This window comes from Schistocerca piceifrons, chromosome 2 (assembly GCF_021461385.2).
Source record: "Schistocerca piceifrons isolate TAMUIC-IGC-003096 chromosome 2, iqSchPice1.1, whole genome shotgun sequence".
NCBI lineage: Eukaryota > Metazoa > Arthropoda > Insecta > Orthoptera > Acrididae > Schistocerca > Schistocerca piceifrons.
In genome coordinates this window covers 302,469,520-302,487,085 of record NC_060139.1, presented here as the reverse complement: position 1 = coordinate 302,487,085, position 17,566 = coordinate 302,469,520, and the positions used below count along the sequence as shown (strand labels likewise).

Sequence of the window (17,566 nt, the reverse complement as noted above, 5' to 3'; positions counted from 1 at the left end):
CCTCAACCTGAAACATATTTCTAGTGTAAGCACGGAATTACACTCCGCAAAATCGAGAAGACGAAATGACTTCTGCTGCGGAGTAGCATTCTTGCAGCATGTGATGATAAACAAGCAAACAGGAGACAACGAACATCGAGCGGCAATGAATACAAACTAGACAATGTATTCCTTCCTCCAACAACCACGCCGTAGCGCAGCGATTTATAGTTTTGAGAACATAATATTTTTAATACGTATATTCTTTTTGAAAAAATTCTTCAGAGCAAAGTTTGCGGGCCGATAAATTCTCGTTCGACTATTGCGGGTCGGACGAAATATATTCCGAAAAAGACGGCTTCCAGGAGCAGAATGTATTACGAAAACAACGTAATGTCTTCTTTTTCTCTGTGTATATCCAAATATTAACTGTCACTGCCACTGGAAAATAAAACATTTTACGGAAGTGGGAACCTCAGTTTCAAGCATGCTGGCTGTACACGAAGCAGCACTGACTGCGTGGCAGAGATCTTGACAGCGATCGTATGCTTATGTGCACTCTTGAAGACAGGTGGCAACGAAACCTTGACGACTGAAGTTCGCGTAGAATGATAAGATTCGATGTTGCCAAGGTCGGTCTGCGGCGCACTATAAGCCGTCACGCGCTACAGGTTTAGTTTCCATAATTTTGACATTATTCATCTCTGAACACGGAACATTTGTCTTTTCGGTTGTTCAACTGATTTGTGGAGTCTCATATCTCTGTCTACCTCATACAAGTATACTCACCGCTACGTAAGTTACTTACTACACCAAACGCCCTCGGTTAACCAGTCTGTAATTTTCTTACTTTCGTCTGTCCTACAATATTTTGTCTTCTACTGCTCCTGCTAATGTCTAGTTAAATATTCCTGGACATCACACTTCCCACTGATCTGCCTCTTCTTGTATTTATCATTTTCGTGGAAAACTTTACCAGACCGTTCTTCCTAGTGCCCGTTCATTCCATACTTTAAACGTCACGTAATTTTTAACCTCCTTCAGCAACACTACATGTCAAATGGTTGCAGCTTCTTCGCACGCTATTTATTATTTCGGTCCCCATTAAAGCGAGCACTATCATCTATCGTTCATTTACCGACCGATATTTATTGACCGCCCCACATAGATGAAAACGTTATCTCGTTGGTACAGACCGTAGATGCAACAGTTACACAAATAACTGCCGGAATTTGAGACAATCTGTCATGACAAATGATGGAAAATGAAACAGAGCGCTATTAAACATGATGGTTCTGCCTCTCTACTGTTAATCTGATGTTGACACGAACAATAAAAGGTTGTGGCGTCGTGTAAAGATCTTATAGAGCTGACTAAATACGTCGACATACCGATACTTTTAAAGGGACTAATGATACATTACTTTAAAAAAATATATTTTCTTGTCGCCTTGAAACGTAGAAATATGTTAGACCTGAGATAAGTAAACTTCTCAGAAAGGATGAAAACTCAGCATTAAGAAGGAATAATGTTCCGACGACGACGACACAGTCATTATGGACCGTTAGGCCGTTAGATAAATGTAAATAATTTCATGAATATCTCTACAATATCTTACGAGGCGACGTTGGAAGACTCACAAAGCGGAGCATCGACCGTCTTACCGATGCTTACCGGTCCACGTCAATGTAACTCGAACGCTACGCGAATGAAGTTGTACCAAGAAGCACCAGTCCGACATTTATCAACCTTAGAGCGGATGTTGACCACACAAAAGGTATTAAATGACTGAACTTTCATTTTATTCGAAAGTCATGTTCATCATCAACATTAGTAGCCTACAAACTGTGACTTTGGAAAGTGCAACTCATCTATAAAGGAGACAGTTTATAGAACACTAGTGCAGCCCTGTCTTAAGTACTGCTCGAGAGTTTGCGATCCCACGTGGTTGGGTTAAGCAATGAGATCAGAGCAATTGAGAGGTGTGCTACCAGATTTGTTACAGATCAACACACAAGTATTACGGAGATGGTTGGTGGACCCAAATTTGGAGTCACTGGATGAAAGATGACGTTCTCTTCGCGGAACATTATTGAGAAAAGTTAGAGAACCAGTATTTGCAGATGACTGCAGAACGATTATACTGTCGACAACGTATATTTCGTGTACGGACCTTTTTCCCCTCGCTCCATTTGGGAGTGGAACAAGTACGAAAATCATTAGTAGTGGTACAAGGTATCCTTCGTCATGCACCATACGCTGACTTTCGTAGTATGTACGCAGATGCAGACTCCCCACAGGCAGGAACACACTGCTGTGTGGCATGGAAATGACAGCTTCTGAATGTCATCTCGAGGAATTTGATGTCTTACCTGAGGCATACACTGTCCAGGCACATTAATATGACCACTTGTGGGAAGACTGAATAACCACCTCTTGCAGCGCAGACGACTGCGAGACGTGAAGGAAGAGAGTCAATGAACTTCTGAAAGGTATCGATTGGGATGTGAAGCTACGCCGACTCGTGTCGTGGCCAGCTTCACTAGGTTTCTCGGCTGAGGATCCCCGCCACGTACTGGCCGGTATAAGTGATCCCACTGAGTCTCGATTGGCTTCAAATCCGGGGAGCTGGTAGCTACGGGAGTACGATAAATTCATCCTGGTGCTATCAGAACCACACGTGTTCACTGCGAGCCATGTGACACATTTCATTGTCTTGCTGGTAGATGCCATTGTACCGAGGGTCGCACAGAACCCACAAGGATAGACGCATGATTATATTGATCCATTCGGCCTTTCTGAATGGCGAGATAACCCAGGGCATGTCACATAAACATTCCCACACCATACGCTCCCTCCTTCGGCCTGACTCTTTCAGCAACCGTTGCAGGGCGGTACACAGCAACGACCATGCGTCCCGTGGAGCATAAAACTTGATTCATCTGAAAAGGCCAGCTGCTGTCATTCAGTGGGCATTCAGCTGCGGTATTAATGAGCAAACTCGTCTTCGTAGCCGATAAACTGTACCCAGCATGAGTGCGCGAACCAGGGGTCTGCTGCGGAGGCCCAGATGCAGCAACATTTGTTGTTGAAGAGACAGCTGGTAGGGCCAAGACTCATCCGTGTTGTTCCCCGGACACATCTCCGAGTCATCGTTAACCCGTGTCATTTAAGGCCCGTGATGCTCCACAGTAGCCTCGGCGTCAGTTTACAAATTTAGACATTTCGGAAATGCATCCACCCTTTTACCTATACCCAATGATCAAGCACTTTTGGACGTCAGATAAACAGCTCTGTTTCCTCCCTATGACAACGACGGCACTGTTTTGCGCGTCCCTCTGACATGCTTTCTTACCTTCCACTGTTAGTGCTGCCACCTGCTGTCTTTTACTGGTCATTGCAGCCTTAACATAGGTAGTGGTCACGTTAATGTGAGTAGACTACGTTTAACGTCACAGCTGATGAAAATTGCTGGACGGAGGCAGGTGTGAAAGTACGCACCGACCCACTGTATCCCGAACATACTGTATGAGGCCGGCCGAGGTGGCCGAACGGTTCTAGGCGCTTCAGTCTGGGACCGCGCGACCGCTACAGTCGCAGGTTCGAATCCTGCCTCGGGCGTGGATGTGTGTGATGTCCTTAGGTTAGTTAGGTTTAAGTAGTTCTAAGTTCTAGGGGACTGATGACCTCAGATGTTAAGTCCCATAGTGCTCAGAGCCATTTGAACCATTTTTTACTCTATGAGTGACAAATTTGGGGACCAGACAGGCTGGTCAAGGATCCGTATATCCCTCAGAACATTTGTGGCGTGGGCTGGAGTGAAGGGTCTTTGCCGGCCGTTGTGGCCGAGCGGTTCTAGGCGCTTCAGTACGGAACCGCGCTGCTGCTACAGTCGCAGGTCCGAATCTTGCCTCGGGCATGGATATGAGTGATGTCCTTAGGCTAGTTCGGTTTAAGTAGTTCTAAGTCTAGTCTCAATTCCAATTTTCTGTACAGGTTCCGAAACTCACGGAAACGAGGTGTTGCAAAACTTGTTTTGATGTGTGTTTTAAAATTTGCTGTTATGTGGACCAAATCAACTCAAAGATCTGAAGCTGCCAGCAATGTTCCCTTGGAGAACAAATTAAATATGCAAAATATACAGTGTCCGTGCATCTTCTTTGTGTAGCAGTTTAGCGTCGCTCTCGCAGGTTGTTCTGAACATCTTAAAACAGAGATATTACATACAATATGAGCAGCTACCTAAACTTGTCACATTTGGTACATAGTTTATTGGATCCCACCTGCTGGCAATAAATAAGTCACCGCCGCATCTAGAAGAAAATCGTTTGCAGTATTAGAAACGTAAAAACTGAAAGTAAAAGAAATAAGAGAACATAAGTTTCCAAGTTGGGATTTGACCCCACGGCACTCGGATTACCGTTCTATACTCCTTTCGCCGCGCCAAGTGCTACCTGGACACTGTGCTACAATAAATGGCTAATGTCTCGTCGGACCTGCGTCGAAAATGCCTTTTTTTTTTCGCAAACGCTTGGTGATCAGGAGCTCCGACTTCTGTCACTTTAATTTCAGGCCAAGCCCCCGTATACAACACATATGCACGAAGTCGGTGATGAGGAATAGGTGCAGTCTCCTTACCTTATTAGAGTATTTAAATCCCTTGCGTAATTAGAATCGAGTCTGGAATGTCTTCAGTTACGTGTAACAAGTCCAAGCTTCCTCAGAGAAATTCTCCTCTTTTTGTCGACGACTTGCCGTTACCTGTCGAAGCCAAGAGCACACTACACTGACCTTTCATTCAGATTGTGCGACAGATAACAATTTAACGTAGTCAAGTGGCTGAACAGATATGCAGAGATTGTGCTTCTTACACTGCTTCTTACATGACGTAACAGATCAGAACTAGTGACCCTGACTTAGCTCAAGGGCTTCCATTTAAGAAAGCCACGTGCCTTGTCAATCGCATGGCCATTTTTTCCTACTAAAAGATCCAGGATCATCAACATTCTAAGCCACGGAAAAGAATGATGCGTAGTTGCGTACGCTAAGATGAAGAGCTAATAAGAACACAATAATACAGAATTGCCGCAAAGTAGCGAAGGGACAAAGACGGCGTTGCATTGCTGCTAGAACGCTCTATATTATTAATAACAATGTTAGTAGCAGCATGGGTGGGAACAAGAGCTTCCAAAGCCGTGTCACGCTGAAGACGGGCAAGATCGCTTTGACTGTTTCATTATTAAAGGCTCACTAGTAGGTCACAATTTATCGTGTGGAGTGTAGCATTTGAATATTCGTACAGCACGATAGCAACAATTGCCTTCCCTACCACGCGCACAGATTATGGATAGATGTAACACCCAGTGTCTCAACACTAACAGATTTTTTTCTGATTTCACCGTATGATATACAGGGAATGAATAAAAATATGGGGAAACCGTGAGAAATGCATGCTTGACCATTAATACAGATGCCCCAAGCCTGCAGTTTGCGCTGTTGTATTTGACCACGAATGGCATCTGAGCCATGTGCTCAATAAGTTGCGAGTGTCAGTGGTGGTCATTTCTTGCAGTCGTGGTGCAATATTCTGAATTGTGAGTGCATTACGTCAGATAGAAGTGAATACTGCAGTACGCAAAGTTTTGGTGCTCGTGTGATGGGTGATTCCGTAATCAAGGGAGCCGAAGAGGCTTGTGTTTCAAGAGGCATCGTATACAGGGAAAGCATAGAAACATCGTCCGCTAAGTTACAACGCGGACGAAAACGTGTTCTGATTGATCGTCACAGACAATCATTGAAGAGGGCTGTGACAAGTTATTGCAAAACAATGTCACATTCGCGAACCCTGTCAGCAGCAAAACAACAAGAGAGCTCCAAAGGCTGCTAACTGCAGGGCGAGCTGGAATCCCAAAACCACTCAACAGTGCTTCAAGCGCCCGTAATAGAAAACGTGGTAGCAAAGTTATAAAACCTGGACTTTGGGGCATGGAACAACGTCATGTGTAGGATGAGTCTTGTTGCCCACTGATTCCAGTTTCTGCCAAAGTAAGCCCTAACAGTGAAACATGGTGGGGGTACGATGATAATTTGGCAGCTGTATCGTGATATTCCTTCAGCCCCATGGTTACTCTGCAAGATCGCATTATTGCCAAGGGTATGTGACCATTTTGGCTGATCAGAAGCATCCTACGGTACAGAGTTTGTTCACTATTGATGATTCCGTGCTCCAAGGCGATACAGCCTCAGTTTACACACCACCAGGACGAACTGTTGCATCTTCTCTGGCCACCACAGTCATCAGATATCAATACTGTTGAAGCTTTGTGGTTTACTTTGGAAAGAAAGGTACGTGATCGCCTTCCTCCTCCATCATCGCATGATGTGTCACTGTCAAGTAACATAGCTCGATGAAACTTCGACCATGCTTATAAAGTACTACTACAGTGTAATACAGAATGTAGCTGAAAAAAATATGCAACGAGACGGACAAATATAACACTTTTATTCAAGGATAATAATTACACTGAAGTCACCAGGAATTGTGATGGTCCCACAGACATTACATAAGGCAGAACATGGTTCTTAGTAGGGTGTCTACTCCACAACGTGCTCGTATACTAGCCACAAGGTTGGTAAAGAGTTCTTGCGGTAGGGCGTTCCAGTCCTCCTGCAGCGCAGTTGACAACTGCTGGATGGTTGGTTGGTATGTGGAAATAGTGCAATACATCTCCCCAAAGCATCACAGACGTACTCGATGGGGTTTACGTCGGGTGAACGAGCTTCCAGTCGCCGAATATCCTCTCGTTCAAAGAGCTCATCCAATACGCAGTTCGATGCGGTCGCGCATTGTCATCCATAAATCTGAAGTCAGGGCCGAATGCCCCCATAAAGAGCTGCGCATTGGGAAATAATGCATGGGTGTGCTGTGTTCAAAGATTTGTAGATCTGTATGCCCGTGAAACATTGTGCCTCCCCACACCATAACACCAGGACCACCAAAATGATCATGTTCGAGAATGCTGGACGAAAATTTATATGTGGAAAAGTGGGAACGCGTAATGCACCTAAGAACACTGTCGAATATAGTCCTTTTGGAGGTTCAGGTCTCTTGGTGTGGGGAGGCATAATGTTGCGTAGTCTTTTTTTTTTTTTTTTTTTTTTTTTTTTTTGTCATCAGTCTACTGACTGGTTTGATGCGGCCCGCCACGAATTCCTTTCCTGTGCTAACCTCTTCATCTCAGAGTAGCACTTGCAACCTACGTCCTCAATTATTTGCTTGACGTATTCCAATCTCTGTCTTCCTCTACAGTTTTTGCCCTCTACAGCTCCCTCTAGTACCATGGAAGTCATTCCCTCATGTCTTAGCAGATGTCGTATCATCCTGTCCCTTCTCCTTATCAGTGTTTTCCACATATTCCTTTCCTCTCCGATTCTGCGTAGAACCTCCTCATTCCTTACCTTATCAGTCCACCTAATTTTCAACATTCGTCTATAGCACCACATCTCAAATGCTTCGATTCTCTTCTGTTCCGGTTTTCCCACAGTCCATGTTTCACTACCATACAATGCTGTACTCCAGACGTACATCCTCAGAAATTTCTTCCTCAAATTAAGGCCGGTATTTGATATTAGTAGACTTCTCTTGGCCTTTTTTGCCATAGTGAGTCTGCTTTTGATGTCCTCCTTGCTCCGTCCGTCATTGGTTATTTTACTGCCTAGGTAGCAGAATTCCTTAACTTCATTGACTTCGTGACCATCAATCCTGATGTTAAGTTTCTCGCTGTTCTCATTTCTACTACTTCTCATTACCTTCGTCTTTCTCCGATTTACTCTCAAACCATACTGTGTACTCATTAGACTGTTCATCCCGTTCAGCAGATCATTTAATTTTTCTTCACTTTCACTCAGGATAGCAATGTCATCAGCGAATCGTATCATTGATATCCTTTCACCTTGTATTTTAATTCCACTCCTGAACCTTTCTTTTATTTTCATCATTGCTTCCTCGATGTACAGATTGAAGAGTAGGGGCGAAAGGCTACAGCCTTGTCTTACATCCTTCTTAATACGAGCACTTCGTTCTTGATCGTCCACTCTTATTATTCCCTCTTGGTTGTTGTACATATTGTAAATGATCCGTCTCTCCCTATAGCTTACTCCTACTTTTTTTAGAATCTCGAACAGCTTGCACCATTTTATATTGTCGAACGCTTTTTCCAGGTCGACAAACCCTATCAAAGTGTCTTGATTCTTCTTTAGCCTTGCTTCCATTATTAGCCGTAACGTCAGAATTGCCTCTCTCGTCCCGTTACTTTTTCTAAATCCAAACTGATCGTCACCTAGCGCATTCTCAATTTTCTTTTCCATTCTTCTGTATATTATTCTTGTAAGCAGCTTCGATGCATGAGCTGTTAAGCTGACTGTGCGATAATTCTCGCACTTGTCAGCTCTTGTCGTCTTCGGAATTGTGTGGATGATGCTTTTCCGAAAGTCAGATGGTATATCGCCAGACTCATACATTCTACACACCAACGTGTAGTCGCATAGACCTCCAATTTTAGAATACTGTACACTCACCGCTTAAAGTTATTGTGATACTGTACTCCTCCCCATAAACATCTTTTTCGGTGGTGCATTCGGCCCTGACTCCAATTTTATGGATGACAATGCGTGACCGCATCGAACTGTGCAGGTACAGGAGCTCTTGGAATGAGAGGATATTCGGTGAAAGGAATGGCCTGTCCGATCCCCCGATTTAAATCCCATCGAGCACGTGGGGAACGCGTTGGGGAGACGTATTACAGAACGACCACATGTACTAACGACCACTCAGTAGTTGTCAACCAAGCTGGTGATCAAATGGAATGCACTACCACAAGAACTTCAAAAAATGGCTCTGAGCACTATGGGACTTAACATCTGAGGTCATCAGTCCCCTAGACTTAGAACTACTTAAACCTAGCTAACCTAAGGAAACAACACACATCCATGCCCGAGGCAGGATTCGAACCTGCGACCGTAGCGGTCGCGCGGTTCCAGACTGAAGCGCCTACAACCGCTCGGTCACTCTGGCCGGCCACCACAAGAACTCCTTATCTACGTCGTGGCCAGTAGGTTTCAGGGCATGCATTGTCACTCGTGGTGATCTTACACTCGAGTAAGAACAATGCCCCACATTTCGTAATGCGCAGGTGACCATCACAAATCGCGACGACTTCAGTGTTAATGTTGTCTTTGAATAAACGTGTTATTTCTGTTTGCCTCATTGCATATTTCTTTCGGTCACCTTCTGTATTATAGTTGCAGTTCTTTCTGTGTAAGCTCCAACCTTCATCGAAGTACACTCCTGGAAATTGAAATAAGAACACCGTGAATTCATTGTCCCAGGAAGGGGAAACTTTATTGACACATTCCTGGGGTCAGATACATCACATGATCACACTGACAGAACCACAGGCACATAGACACAGGCAACAGAGCATGCACAATGTCGGCACTAGTACAGTGTATATCCACCTTTCGCAGCAATGCAGGCTGCTATTCTCCCATGGAGACGATCGTAGAGATGCTGGATGTAGTCCTGTGGAACGGCTTGCCATGCCATTTCCACCTGGCGCCTCAGTTGGACCAGCGTTCGTGCTGGACGTGCAGACCGCGTGAGACGACGCTTCATCCAGTCCCAAACATGCTCAATGGGGGACAGATCCGGAGATCTTGCTGGCCAGGGTAGTTGACTTACACCTTCTAGAGCACGTTGGGTGGCACGGGATACATGCGGACGTGCATTGTCCTGTTGGAACAGCAAGTTCCCTTGCCGGTCTAGGAATGGTAGAACGATGGGTTCGATGACGGTTTGGATGTACCGTGCACTATTCAGTGTCCCCTCGACGATCACCAGTGGTGTACGGCCAGTGTAGGAGATCGCTCCATACACCATGATGCCGGGTGTTGGCCCTGTGTGCCTCGGTCGTGTGCAGTCCTGATTGTGGCGCTCACCTGCACGGCGCCAAACACGCATACGACCATCATTGGCACCAAGGCAGAAGCGACTCTCATCGCTGAAGACGACACGTCTCCATTCGTCCCTCCATTCACGCCTGTCGCTACACCACTGGAGGCGGGCTGCACGATGTTGGGGCGTGAGCGGAAGACGGCCTAACGGTGTGCGGGACCGTAGCCCAGCTTCATGGAGACGGTTGCGAATGGTCCTCGCCGATACCCCAGGAGCAACAGTGTCCCTAATTTGCTGGGAAGTGGCGGTGCCGTCCCCTACGGCACTGCGTAGGATCCTACGGTCTTGGCGTGCATCCGTGCGTCGCTGCGGTCCGGTCCCAGGTCGACGGGCACGTGCACCTTCCGCCGACCACTGGCGACAACATCGATGTACTGTGGAGACCTCACGCCCCACGTGTTGAGCAATTCGGCGGTACGTCCACCCGGCCTCCCGCATGCCCACTATACGCCCTCGCTCAAAGTCCGTCAACTGCACATACGGTTCACGTCCACGCTGTCGCGGCATGCTACCAGTGTTAAAGACTGCGATGGAGCTCCGTATGCCACGGCAAACTGGCTGACACTGACGGCGGCGGTGCACAAATGCTGCGCAGCTAGCGCCATTCGACGGCCAACACCGCGGTTCCTGGTGTGTCCGCTGTGCCGTGCGTGTGATCATTGCTTGTACAGCCCTCTCGCAGTGTCCGGAGCAAATATGGTGGGTCTGACACACCGGTGTCAATGTGTTCTTTTTTCCATTTCCAGGAGTGTATGTTACTTGGAGTGAAACATCATGCGAAAGCTACTTTCGTCCTCAAGATTTGCACACTTATCGTATCTTAACTGGTTATGTATCGTATTTTCTGAGGCGTAGATCGAGGATCAACCCAGCATTCGCGTAAACTAGCGTGGAAAGATGCCTAAAAATCACATCCAAGCTGACCGGCGTACCACACCAATGGTCGTCAATCCGTCGCACGGATTCGTTCCGGGTCTGGGTCACATATCTGTCTCGCCAGCTAACGCATTGCATTTTAAGCTATACGAGCAGGTCAGCGGAGCGTCTTCGAAACCCATTCGTTAATCGGATAACAAAATTTACAGAGGTTTTTTTTTATTTTTGCAAGAGCTTATTATCGCTAGAAGTGTTTGAACTACTGCGCTACTTCCCTCGGTCATTATCAAAATAGTTACTTTTCAGTATTTGGAAATGGACTTCCGCTGCAGGCAACAAGTTTCCACTGTGTGACCATCGATTATTTCCTTCGAGTGAAGCTAAGGCCCTCGCTTTCTACATCGAAGGCCGCGAAAGTGTCTACCGTCGAGCGGGACAGAAGAGAGAACTGTTTTCGAGGCCAGCTTAAGTAAATTACTTGGAACGTACTAGGGGCCCAGATAAGCAATGAACTGCTAAAGTTATCGCCAGTTGCTAACTATATTCGCGCTAAAGACCGTGCATCCCCTAGTAGCCACAAACAAAATATTCCAGAGCGCATGAAACCAATTTCTAGCACTGTAAAAATAATTACAAATGGTACGCTAATAATTACTGTTATAACCAATGAAGACTATGGAGATAGTGCTGATAGTCTTAGCGTCCGTATCAGACCATTAAAAAAGAAGTCTGGGACGATACTGATACAGAAACAACCAAGAGCTGTTTTTGACTGTCAGTTCAACAGAATTTTAATCCGCTGGCGACTATCGACCCGGACATGTACAAACAACTCTCTGATATTCGAAAAAGAACTCCGACATGCTACAGCTTTCTGTTTCTTTTTTCTAACCACTTCAAACGTCAGACAGCGGAAAGCGGAAAAGAAAGGAAAACAAGAGCATGACTTAATGTCCGTCGAAGAAGTTGTCGTTAGAGTCGGAGCACACAGTCGGAGGATTGGGAAACCAGGGAGCAGAAAATTAGGCATTGAATCCCGCTCCTCCAGAATACTAGCCCATTGAGTTATTCATTCACTCACGTTGTTCCGTACTTCGGGGAAAATCGAGAAAAGATTGCCCGTGGTCATGTTCAAGAAATTATCTTGACAGTCTCTGAACTAACTTCGATTGGCATGGCAGCCCTAAGATACATAAATCCGGTTCTTCTAGATTAGAACAGGGGTGTTACACAGGGAAGATGGATACGGGAAGGGGACTAAGGAAGTGAAAATTAAGAGTATAGCTTTCAGACAGTAGCGAAATCACTCTACGGATGGGACACTGAAGTGCTTTTGAAGATTGGAGAGGGATTTGAGCCCGACCATTCCTGAATACTGCTAGGGTAATGTTACTCAAATACGTTTTCGATACGCGGTGCTCCACAGCTGTTAAATATTTAAAAGAAGTCATCTTGAAAACACTGACTTTTACCGAGATGAATCATTATTTTGCTACCAGTTTCGATCATAAGCCATCATCATCGGGAACAGAAATCCTCACTCACTAAGTGCAAGTAACCATGACTCAAATGTGACATGAGAAAGACTTCTCTACAGCGTTACAAATACACTACATAATATTCAAAAATAATGACAGAAATATCCTCATAATAGCAATTCCTCACGATCTGACGATGAACATACGGTAATTCCTTACAATGCATTTAGGCCTATTTAAGAATAACAGAAACACGTTACGAATGATGTTTGATTATATGTCGAGAAAAATTCATATTACATTCATTTAGGGACGAGAACTTCCCTTTTGTACGCACAGTAAAATGTCCATTCTAGGACAAGACAGCGTAAGAAATGCAATTTTCTGTTTAAAATGCAACTTGGAACCTTAAATACCTGCAAGGGATTGTGCGACTGTTAACAAACTGGACATTGACACACAAAGGGTGAAATCCGTTCAGGCAAAAAAGTTGCAAGCGGCAATGGAAGGATGTACTCACTCTCGTCAGGTAAACTAGAGCCTAACAAAATGTTTCGTCTCCAGTACATTTTTCGACTTCCTGCTTTCTGCGCCAGAAGTTCTGAGCACAGCTAATTGTTTGTCAGTGTACTCGCACGCAGAAGGAACGAGACTCATATCCTACTGTTACTATCTTGGCTTATGAATTCCATTTTTGTTACGTAACAGTAGACATCAACTGCATATGAATTGTTCTTACTACTTTATTATGCTGAACCGTTGTCGGAAGACCTGTATATCTTCACCGGCAATAGCATCATTATAGATATATGCAACAAACAGTCGTACGTAAGTGCGTGGTAGTACATGCATCGTATTAAAAACGAACGGTATGCATAGGTTGTTTGTAGTATATATATCAATGGCTGTCATTAACGATAATATAACGATACTTACGGTGTGTAGTCGAAGAAAGGTACATAGCACGACACCGTCCGGGTAATGAAATTTTAAAGAGCAAGTCGTTAACAGTCGATATTTTAGTAATAAAAAAATACATTTCGAAATTTTGCGTGGACTGCAGAGGACCATGGGCCTACAAAGAATATTCTGACTGGGTTTCAGCCATTTCCTCCCGTAGGATTTTGGTGAAATTGCGTTGCTCTTTATTGTTAAGCGGGGCGTGCCCCGCAAAACTTACTCAGGTCGTGCAAAACGACTTGTGCCTAAACTGCTGTACGGCCTCATTCTGCCGTGTACAGCTTGAACACTTTGTTTTGTGCACCAATAAAGGTGCGCGGGTGGATGAGCTAATCGAAGTCCTGCATTGTTGATTCTCTGCAAGAATATTTTCAGCATTAACTCTGAATCCACGGATACATGATGCAACGCCCGTTACACACCGGCGTCAAAACTTCGGACGGATCGTCCGCTGCCTGGTATCTCTTCCTAGTGCGATAACTCTGCGTGCTGTCTTGAAGGTCGGATGAATTACGAGATCCAAAGAGCAGCTTCATTTCCGGTTTTTGTGACCTCACTCGTGATCCCTAACTTACATCTCAATCACATAACCGAAATACATATGACATATCTTAGGAACTGTGCCCTGGAACACATATAAATAATGAAATGCGAATAAGTAATGAAAAACTCTGGCGAAGCAACTCTGGCAGAATGTACGAAATCGATTCTTATTTATCCTGCTGGAGTGAAACGATACGGAATAACTGCACTCGTTTTTGTGAAAGAGTACCACACCATTATTTTATGCGTGCACTCCTAATTTGTAAGTAACACGTACATAAGTTTAACTCCCAAATTAATGAAAAATTTTGGTATCAATACAACTGAAATGTTGATATTCGAAGAGGGCTGTTCCATAACGTTGTAAAAATGGGAGAAATGTGGTAAAAGTTTCCTACTGAATGATGTAATAAATGGCACCTTCGCCTACAATTTAAGGGTTACGTTTTAATAAATCCTTTTTGATTTTTCACAGTATTAATAACATTTCTAGTGATCCTTACGGCTCTGAACCTTATATCGTTTGTTTACGGTGTCTGTGATTACATACAACTTTTCTATAAAATTTTTTTGGCTGCATCCTATGCCAAATGGGTGCTTTATGAGAAAATACAGAATAAGCCACAGCAAATATACTACGCATTCAACTAACACTACAGTTAGTGGAGTTACGCACTTTCGTAATAACGCTGCTATCGTATGGTAGCTACAACTGGAACTGACTTTAAATGATTTACACAAACTTTGTATACACACTTAAGCATGAGAAATCAATCGAACAAACGAAGTGTAAAGCATTCCCACAACATCAGTGCATAACACATAGATAGAATTCATATTCATCTACTCGAATTACTGAAAAGTTTTATAGAAGTTGTGGACATTGATGTGAGTCTTTATGTGCAGTGTTTTCGTCGTCGCTGCGAGGTCATAAATATTAAGTTTCAAATACACACACTGCTTCGTTGGCACTAAACTTTTTGGGTCCTGTACATTGTATGAGACTTTCTATAAAGCTTAATTCATTATTCCTGTGAAGAGGCAGCTGTCAGATACAAATAGCAACTGAAATATAAGCGATGGGCTCTTACTAGAGCAGCAGTGCATCACAATAAGCGGATATACGTACTTGAAAAAAACAATTTTTGGTGGATACTGTACTCACGAACACACGTCCTCTGAAGTACACATGTTACTTACCACAGTTACTTCCACTTCAAACACTTCCACCTTACGTTATCGCCGACAACACTCACAGCACTGATGTTATGTCCGCGTAAACACATCCTCATATACGATCCGCAGATGCAACTTGTCAGTGAGCTGCAGACGACAACAAACCAAAGATAATGGCTGACCACCAGCATGATATCGATATGTACGTTAACACCATCTGGCGGCAGTTACGTGAACTAAGAGGCGCGCGCGCTCTTCGATATGCGCTTCTTAGTACCGGTCGTTCAGTGACGAATTTACCACACGGCTGATTACCTTGGCTACAGTTGGACACCTAGTCTACATTTTAGTTGCACAAATGTATGATCTGAGTTTCCAAAATCGGGAAAAACTAGACACTGTTATTTTTTGGTTATTCGAAGGTTAATGATGTATCCGATAAAGCTAATTAAATGGTCTTAGTGAATTTTAACACCAATTTTCTATGCATAGGCGTATTGTTGTTTCATAGCAGTCTGTCTATAATATCTATCAACGTTACATTGGAGAACAGACTACTACTAAAATATACACATGAAATTGCCATAAAAGCTTCTGTAGAGCAAGACTTGTGACTGGTGACCTCTTTTTCCCTTTTCTTCCTCGTAACTACCGTCATAAATTGCGAATAAACCCATGACACATATGTTTTGGGTTTCTGGAATGATAATTTCGGCTTCTTCTATCCAAGTAATTTAAAGCAGAGCCCCACAAGGACACCGTAGTTCCTAATGAACCTAAAATGTTACTACTTCAGTTTATTAATGGGAAATTTCACCAAAAAAATACCTGCAAGTACGTGAGCTGTACATCCTGTAGCACATTTTCCTAACAGGAATCTCTTTTTTTTCTCGATCTCGCATCGCCGGGATCTAGGAGAATAAAATAATCGAGAGTTCTACAGCAGACCGTCCAGTTCACTTCTAGTAGGCAATTAAACTTGGAACTTGGAGAACGAAGCCATGAACTGTCGACGATTTGAAGTGACCATGCTTATGACAAACATGCGGATCATAAGAGAGAGCGCATAAGTTACAGTAGGGCAGGCAAGGGAAAGGAGATGCACCGTGTTCTTTTGAATGCAGGCGTCGGGGCATTGACCTTTAGTTTTTTCGGGCAACTTCAGAAACATATTGCCGGCCGTTGTGACCGAGTGGTTATAGCCGCTTCAGTCCGGACACGCGCTGCTGCTACAGTCGCAGGTTCGAATCCTGCCTCGGGTACGAATGTGTGTGATGTCTTTAGTTTAGTTAGGTTTAAGTAGTCCCACTTCTAGGGGGCTGATGACCTCAGATGTTAGGTCCATAGTGCTCAGAGCCGTTTGAACCATTTCAGAAACATATAAAATGTGCATGGCAGCGATTTGTACCCATGTTCCCCCTGAATTCGAGTGTGCCACTTTGCTCAACGTGTGAAGCAAACTTCATGGGTTAACCAAATCTTTTATATAATTAGATCCAATAAAGGGAATTATAATCTAAAACATCTTGCTGATGCAACCGGTTTAGAAACGTGGACGAGACTTTTTATCAATACAGATTAGCAATGCTATGTATGTTTACAACAGCATGTCAGCACTATACAGTCTGAACTCAATTGAAAATACGCGGCAACTTGGTAGGATTTACGATGGATGCAGAGTGCATGACGTATTTTCAAACACTGGAGGATGAGCGAACAGGAGAAATGGAAGCCGGAGCGGAAGTCTCAGAACAATTACGTGTGTAGCATCCTGACTTTAGCTGGGAATACAGAGTGCCTGATAACAACTTATAAGTATTCCAGGAGGTGAAAGAAGTAATTTAATGCAAAAAGTATGTGGCGTCCATAGACCACTAGAACACTATCGTTCATCCTTGATGTTACGATCTTTGACTTTGCTCTCTTTTTGTTTGTGTCTGCTCGTCACTTCGAGGTGTTCAACGCTATTGTGCTTCTATGTTTTGTTAAAGTTTTTGATAACGAATCGCCTTTTGGTGATTTCCATCATATACCATATCGATCGATCTATCCGACGTGAGGCCCTCGTCACACGCCATTATTACTATCGTTAGGACTGGAATTATTGCACTGGTGAGTACAACGTCGGACTCACCTACATACTGTCGAAGGTTATTCTGATGTTTGTTTACTTCTGCATGTGGGCCTTACCAGCTATGGATCGCAACAACGTACGTGTCTAATTCTGCACTACCCCGTCAAACTGTGCTCGTAGAACGTGAATCTTAAATTGTTGTCCTCCACATCTAGGGTTGCCAGATTTCAGAATGCCAAAAAGAGGACTTTTCCATATTTTAGGATGAAAAAAGAGAACACTTTCTATTTCTTAAATTTATTAGACAAGAAACAAAAACTATAAATATTACACACATCTTACGCACCTTCAACACTGTTGAACTCATATATTTTTCATCTGAATGAGTCTTTTTTAAAAGTTCCTTTTCTTGACACAAATATTTAAACACATTGTTGCAATCCAAATTTCTAAATGTAAATTTCACCA

General features: G+C 43.9%; 1 protein-coding gene across 1 annotated transcript in view; it reads right to left on the bottom strand.

Moving 5' to 3' along the window:
- Window positions 1-15,160, bottom strand: part of LOC124776990 (sodium-independent sulfate anion transporter-like) — a 141,830-nt gene extending 126,670 nt beyond the window's left edge. The window contains exon 1 of the mRNA XM_047252235.1: window positions 15,049-15,160. The gene's annotated coding sequence lies outside the window, so the exon portion shown is untranslated. The remainder of the gene's footprint in view (window positions 1-15,048) is intronic.
- Between the last annotated feature and the right edge of the window lie 2,406 nt (window positions 15,161-17,566).